Raw genomic sequence first — 7776 nt, 5'->3', positions numbered from 1 at the left:
AAATAAATAAATTTTTAAAAAAGCTGATTTCCTCTTCATCATTGTGGGGTCTTCCTGGTCTCTTCTACTCTACCATTTCTGAGGATATTGCAGGCTGCTGCTTTCTACCCAGACATGGGCCTCCCCTTTTTGTGAACATGGGTGTAGTATTTGTAGAGTCTGTTAAAATGGACTCTCCCATACAACTTTCAGGCATTTTTGTTGGAAATTCTCTCTTTTCAAGATTCAGCTTAAATTGTACATCTATATTTCTATCCACCCCTTTTCACACTCAGGGAAACTGTACACATAACACACAAACCCACTTGAAGAAAAAAGTGTATCATTCCTACTTATAGGAGCAATTCTGTGGGAGAAGACAGTACATCCAATAGGCACAGTGTACACTGAGACCCAAAGTGAGGGCTCAAATATGAAGGGACCAGGCTTGTCAGCTCACAACTAAGTGTACCACCTCCTAGGCATTAGTCCTTGAATTCTGTCACACAAGTCACTGAAGCATCCTGAACTGCTTTCATCAGGTGCCTAAGAAAAACACAGTTAAATCCAAGTCAACACGCTTTTATTTATTTGCCCAGAGATTTGGCTGGGAAAATGAAATCACTAAAAGGGTTGTCATTCTAAGTGAGGTGGGTTGAAAAAGTCTGACATCAAAAGGAGTGAGCTTGCACTTGCCCCCTCCCCAGCATGACATCATTGGAGAGATTCAAGGAAGATCTTATGTGGACCTAACCCACTGTTTGAGGGTAGTTATATCAAATAAGGTCAGTCTCCTGCTAAGGTCTTTATATATGTTTACCTTCTCTGGAAATTACTCAACTTTGCAGTTACCCGAAGTGAGCTCATGTGGGGAGAAAATGTGGTAAATACTCCTAGCACATAGTATTGAGTTTCAAATGTCCATGAGGTTCTTTATGGAGATTTCCTGTCTGGTTAGTATTCCTTACCCACTGAGGCCTTGCCATCTGATTCTTTAATATGATCCTTGTATATCTTAACAGTAGCTGCCTTGATACCTTTGTCTATGAAATCCAACTACTACTGGCCTTGGATCTGTTGACTCTGCAAATCTGGACTATGCTTTTGAGCTTTTCAGCATTCAGCATGATTTCTTGGCAGGATAGGGTTGTGCAACAAGCACATTTTACCCATTGAGACATCTCATCGCCTGCCTTGTTTAGAGTCCACTGATCTGCTCTGCCCAGGTGAGGAGAAAACACGAGCACTGGACAGGGAGGCCACAGGAATGTCATCTGAAGGTGCCCAGCCCAATATAAGACCTTGAACATACCTGAAAACTGCTCATTTACCAGGTTAAACAGATTCATTAACAGAGTGTAAAAACCGTGTAGACAAGAGTCGTCTTGATGTTCGCCATTGGCTGGCCACCAAATCATGAAGACGTGGGAATAGCTCCTGGAATCCAGACTGAAAAAATGAGAATAAATTTATATAGTACATCTTATAAATACATATATTTTATAAATGGATGGCCTTGTTGGTTTTTTTTTTTTATTTCTTCATATGAAAAACTCTACCTCATTCCTGATATCAAACCAGGCCTTTGTCAAGAGAATTACTTTCAGTTCAGCCTGTGCTGTAATGATGGCTTTTCTCGAGGAAGCATCTAATGGTCCCTTGACAAGAACTGTCATTTTATAGTAGCCACCTGGGCAGACCTTTTTCAAAGGAGTTTTACATTTTATCTTCAGTTCACTTGTGGCACAATTTAACAGTTCTTGGCAGGTGGCCATCTAGTACTGCTCCATAAAAGTGATCAGAGAAAAGGCCAACAAGTAGGACGGAAGTCTAAGGAGGAAAGATAGGACTTTCTTGAGAGGTCATAAAATGTCTTTTTTCATATTAATTAATTTATGTATTCACTTACAGCCTGATTGCAGCTCCCGTCCTTCCTTTCTTCCCAGTTCTACCCCCACACTCCCTTCCTGATTCCCCATCCTGTTTTTCTCAGAGAAGGGGAGCCAACCCCATGGGTGCCAATCTATCCTGGTTAGGTAGATCAGAATTAAGTATATCCTTGCCCATTGGGGACAGACAAGGCAGCCCAGCTGGGAAATGGATGCAAAGGCAAGAAACAGAGTCAGAGACAGTCCTCTGTTAGGGGACCCACATGAGAAACAAGCTGCTCATCTGCTACATCTCTGTATGAGGCATATATCCAGCAAGCTTTGTAGCTGGCGATTCAGTCTCTGTGAGCTCCCATGGATCCCGGGGAGTTGACTCTGTAAGACTTCTTATGGTATCCTTGACCCCTCTGCCTCCCTTAATCCTTCCCATGGGTTGGATCTGTTGGACCAGTCATGGGTTGGCTGTTCCCTCAAGCTCTGCTCCATCTTTATCCCTACAATTCTTGTAGGCAGGACAATTTTTGGGTTGAAGGTTTTGTGGCTTGCTGTCTCCCTTACTTCAGTGAAAGTCCCACCTGGCTATAGGAGTTGGCCTCTTCAGACTCCGTATCCCCTGCTCCTAAAGGTTTCAACTAGTGTGCCCCCCCAGAGACTCCTGGAAGCCTCCCCAGTTTTAAAGATGCTTTGCCCCCACAGTGATTTCCATTGAGCTGATATCTTCTGATTTCATTAAATATACTGTCTTTTAATTGGCAATGTTTTTTCAATGCACAGCAAGAAAATAATTTTTACAATAGACCCGTGATCTCTTAAACTCATGGATCTGGCTATATAATTTAAAAATCCCACACAGTAAGAACACAGTATGCCTTCAAAAGAGAGATATTTCAACTACTATGAAACAGGGAGCATATATTGGATGTCATTCAGAAACTCTCCAGACACCATGGAAGGGCACACATTAGGCTTCACGGCTATTGTGCTTCCATTTTAAATTTTGTAACACTTACATAAAATACCATTCAAATCACTTCCTAATTGACCACAGCACTGGACCAAGAACACAGCCCTGTCAACTTTCTGTCTGGTCTTCTCTCTTGTTTCTCATGGCACTGCTTAGGAACTCATAGCTTAAGGAACTGTATTCTTCAGTACCCAATGGGCACATCTCCAGCTGCACTATGCCTATAACTTCAAGGTGGTCTGAAGCAAGCCTTTCTGCCCCACATTCTATCAGGAATATCACAGTTTAGGATTTAGACATATCTGGCATTCTATCAGACTTCAGCTCTTAAACAAGTAAGATAGCCCAGTGCAGTAAAAAAAAAAAAAAAAAAAATCAAACAAGCCCTCAAGTATATATATATATATATATATATATATATATATATATATATATATATATATATATCCTTGCCACTTCTTGGGGATAATACTTTGGTTCTTCACCATATCTAATTGCTTTGCTATTTTTATTCATCGTTGAGTATAAGAAAAATCCAGGAAGAATAGATTTATAAGATGATGCTGTCTGTGCCAGAGGTTTGCTGCCTCTTTATAACACATGATTAAACTTCTAATTTATGAGATGTTTATAGTCAACATGGCTTATAGAAAGTAAAAATTCAGTTTATCAGTTTAAATCTCTGGGAGTAAAAACTTTGAATGGAGGAGGCAAGATTTGTTCCAACCATCCATTAGGCTGATATATTTATAAAACAAAGTAAGTACGCCATTAAGTTAGTACAGATAGTTTGACGTGACTTGGTTCTAAAATGCTAAGAACAATTTTAAATGGGGCACCATGTGAACTTTTGTTGGGGAGACTTGAACAAACATGTCTTTGGTCTAGAGAGGGTACAAGGAGAGAATGAGGTATTATTCCATTCAAATTTGGCTTGGCAGAGCAATGAATTCAATTGGGGCTGCTTACAAGAACATGGGTGAGGAATTATTTACAGGATCAGAGGCGATTTGCACACAGTTACACCACTGAAGGAACTGTCTCTCCCTCCCAGCAACTATCAACTACCTATAGAACAGGGGTTCTCAACCTCTCTGAGGCTGCAGCCTGTTAGTACAGTTACTCCTGTTGTAAGGCCCCACAACTATAATGTTGTCTTCAGTGCTATTCCATAACTATAATTCTGCTACAGTTATGAATCATAATATAAATGGTTTCTATGATAGAGGTTTGTCATAGGATTGTGACACACAGCTTGAGAACAACTGTTATAGATCCTTAAGGAGAGTGATCCCTCCAGAGCTCCTCTCCTTTCTGAGGACAATACTCTGTACAAGTCCTATGTTGAGTATTTTATGGGATGATGGCCAAATAGTGGCCACAGATCAGTGATCCAGTGGTCAGTAAAATGTCCTTATCTACTGAAGTACTGTAATTAGATTTTTGGTCTCTGTGTGGTTATCTCTTCTGAATGAATAACTGAGGTGACTACTTTTCTGCTAGGCTACGCATGACCACACTGTTTCCACTACTTGGGAAGTCTGTGAGCTGGATCATTTCAAAAGAATTAGTCATTATATATGTTTTTTTTTCCTGGCATGCTTCCAGCCCATGTTTTGCTAATCTAAAGCATTTTCTTATTCAGTGGCAATAAAAACAAGCTTAAATACACACCAGATAAATAAAAACCGTTAGCTCAGCCCTTGCAACAACCCTCCCTCTCCCCAGCCACTGCTGTGCTGTACTCCCAGGTGCTTCCTTCTTCTCTATCTTCCTTTCCAGGATATAAGAAATGTCTCTGTTGACTCCTGTGCTCTCCAACATCTAGTGCTCTTACTACCCACATGCCCCGGCAGAAACCTGAACATACCACATCTTTTCTTGCCAATAAGCCACTTCCATGACCTGTTACATAGAGATGGTGACCATCTTGATCAGGATCATCATCAGAGGATAGGTCTCCATTACGATGAAAGAAATTAGGCTGTGGATAACTAATAAATAAATAATAACTTCATAGGCAAGTGAACCCCACATATTGCTCCTAGTTCCCAGAGCAGCTTAGAGACCAAGTTGTGAATTCCATGGAGCTTTCTGCACCTAGCCCAATCCCTCACAGAAAGGAGGCTGCGGGTTTCACAGATATTGGCCGATGTATGACAGAATGAGTCAGAGATGTGAATGAAGCACTATGGTGCCTCCATTTTGCAGAAGCGACACTTTCCATGCACTAATATAGAGTTCTGATGGAACCTCCAAATGCCACCACCAGCATGACCTTGAGCCAAATGTATTTTATGAAGTTTATTCTCTGTGTGATCTTAGTTAAAATGGATATTAAAGTGTATTCCCCTGCCAGACTATTTCTTCATTTGTAAATGGGCAGTCATTGGGTACTGAATGGTGGAATGGATTGACTGGAGGCCTTCAGAGCAACAATCTAGGAACAAACAACACAGAGACTATGTAGATATAGCTTCCTCTGGGTACAGCTGCCGTCAACAAATAGGCACCTTTGTAACTTTCTTGGTTTGTCAAAGGCTGAATTTACCAGGGCTTCATCTAGGAAAGGACTGCCATTGCTATAGTTGGGGTTTGGCACAGGTTGTCAGGCTATTTTGTTGTAGTGACTGATTTTTGGCTACATCTTTAATGTTATTATCTCTGTGGGAATATGTCCCAAATTTATGTGGATGGGTGCTGTTTCATCAAAATTAGATAAGTGGCTTATTATGTGGGGCCAGGGAGGTTAATGAGTGGTACTGTTTGAAATGACTTTCTGTTCTTCTCATGTGGTGTTCCAGATAACTCCATCTAGAATTTTTGTGAAACATGAAAAGGGAAAATGTGTTCTTTGTTCAGAAGTAACACCAGGAGTAATGACTGTTCCTGAGAAACAGCAACATGAAAATGGAGTTTCCTAGAACTTTGAGATTCATTTTTAGAGAATAGTCAGCTCAGTGTTTTCCAATATCGACTTGGTTCCTCCATACATTCCTCATAAACCTTCGCAGGCCCAGCATCAGAAGCCAGATGCCACAGTTGTCTTCCGTGTAAACTGCATTCTCGTTGTTGTGTATCCAGTATACACTCATAATCATCACTTTATAAGACACTATTGTGCACTTTTGAGCCATGGTTTCATATTTATTTGTCTACTCATCTTCTCAAGAACTCCCTGACAAAGAGCTCGCACGACCACGACACTGCTTACTTCAGAGCTTGCGTAGAGCCCTATTCTTTAACTTTAACATGAGAGAAATGCAATAAGCCTTTATTGTTTCATTGTTTGGCTTTCAACGTGAGGAACCTGCCGCTCCGAATCCATGGAATCAAGGAAAGAAACACTAGGCAGACTGCTAAAGAATGCTCTGTGTACACCCCAGGGCTGTTCCCATTCCAGGACAGCCCTCCAGACGTTCTTTCTCTTCGTCCCTGTTTATTGCCAGTGCTTCTACTCAAGGAAGAACACACACAAAGGGAAAACGAAGAAAAGCAAATGGAAACTTCAAATACAAAAACAACTGGCTTCCCAAGGGGAGGGGGCATATGGTTTAATACGCTCACCCTCACTAATAATAGACTCCACGGTTTTGAAAAGACTGTTGTCAAAATAACATCAGTGAAACGCTGAGGTCATAACTGGCACTACTGTTTTGGCCCTGTGACCAGTTTTACATCAGGGACTTATTTTCCAGTTTTTTCCTCCCAATCATTGCAATCATTTGCTGTAGTAGAGTCTAAATTGAATGGCATGCACCATAAACCTGCTCCCCACTGCAGCTCACATTGGCATTGTAAAATGCAGGGAACAGTGGGAGGCATTGAAGTGGCTCCCACACTGACCTCTTAAATACCAAGGAGTACGAAAGAACATCTTACAGCCCAGGTTCCTCCAGAATCCCACACACAACACTTCTGACCACCCTGGCTCTGGTGAAGGCTTATCTCTGCTAGACACCAAGACCCAGACACAAGAAGAGTGGAAGCAGCCTTGGTCCACCCACAGACCCACGGTGTGAAGCCACTGGAAGAAGGAGAAAGCCCCTGAATCTCACTGTCCAGTAGGCAGCCATGCATTAGTTCTACTGGGAAAATCTAGGGAAAATAAATAAGAAAGCTCACCAAGACTCCCTCAAGCTTTCCATAAAGGACTTTAGAGGAAAAATGCTTATCCAACAGCCCATAAAGACTGTTGGCTCTGCTGTCCTTCAAAAGAGGGAGGGAAAGAGGGAGAGAGGGAGAGAGAGAAGAGAGAGAGAGAGAGAGAGAGAGAGAGAGAGAGAGAGAGAGAGAGAGAGAGAGAGAGAGAGAGAGAGAATGATGATGATGATGAGGATGAGGATGATGAAGATGTAACTAAATTACTCTGTCTAACCACTGATGGCTTGAAAATTCAGTTTGTCTTTCTTCTCCTGACATCATCACTAATGATGAAACTTAAGCTATTAAAACAGAGTTATGTTTTCTTCAGAAATATGTGATATGGACCTGTATATGGGAGTTTTATGAGTAGATTCTGACTCCTGAGCTATCATATAGTGGTGATTTAAAGATTTGGCTGGTAAAGTACATGCTGTGCGGGCATCAGGGTATAGGGTTTGAATCTGCAGGACCTAAAAGTCAGATGTGGTATCTACCTGAGATTCCCAAACCATGGGTGACGGCATTGGACAGGGATAAAAATAGATCCCTTGAGTTGACTGAAGCAACTCAGATGAATCCATAAGCTACTCTGGCCTCAGAACATGTGAACACATATATCCACACCCCCATGTATGTAAACATCTATACTATTTATGCACAGAAAACAGAACTAGATTGATTGTCATTTATTATGCTGTGGGAAGCAGAATATGGTTTTTTCTTTTTTTCAGCCTCTCCAACGTTGAAGACTGTTAAGTTATTGCTTTTCCTTTAGGTGAAGTTATCACCAGGGCCTGT

This window comes from Micromys minutus, assembly GCF_963924665.1.
Source record: "Micromys minutus genome assembly, chromosome: 1".
NCBI classification, from domain to species: Eukaryota; Metazoa; Chordata; class Mammalia; order Rodentia; family Muridae; genus Micromys; species Micromys minutus.
This window is presented reverse-complemented; position numbering follows the sequence as displayed.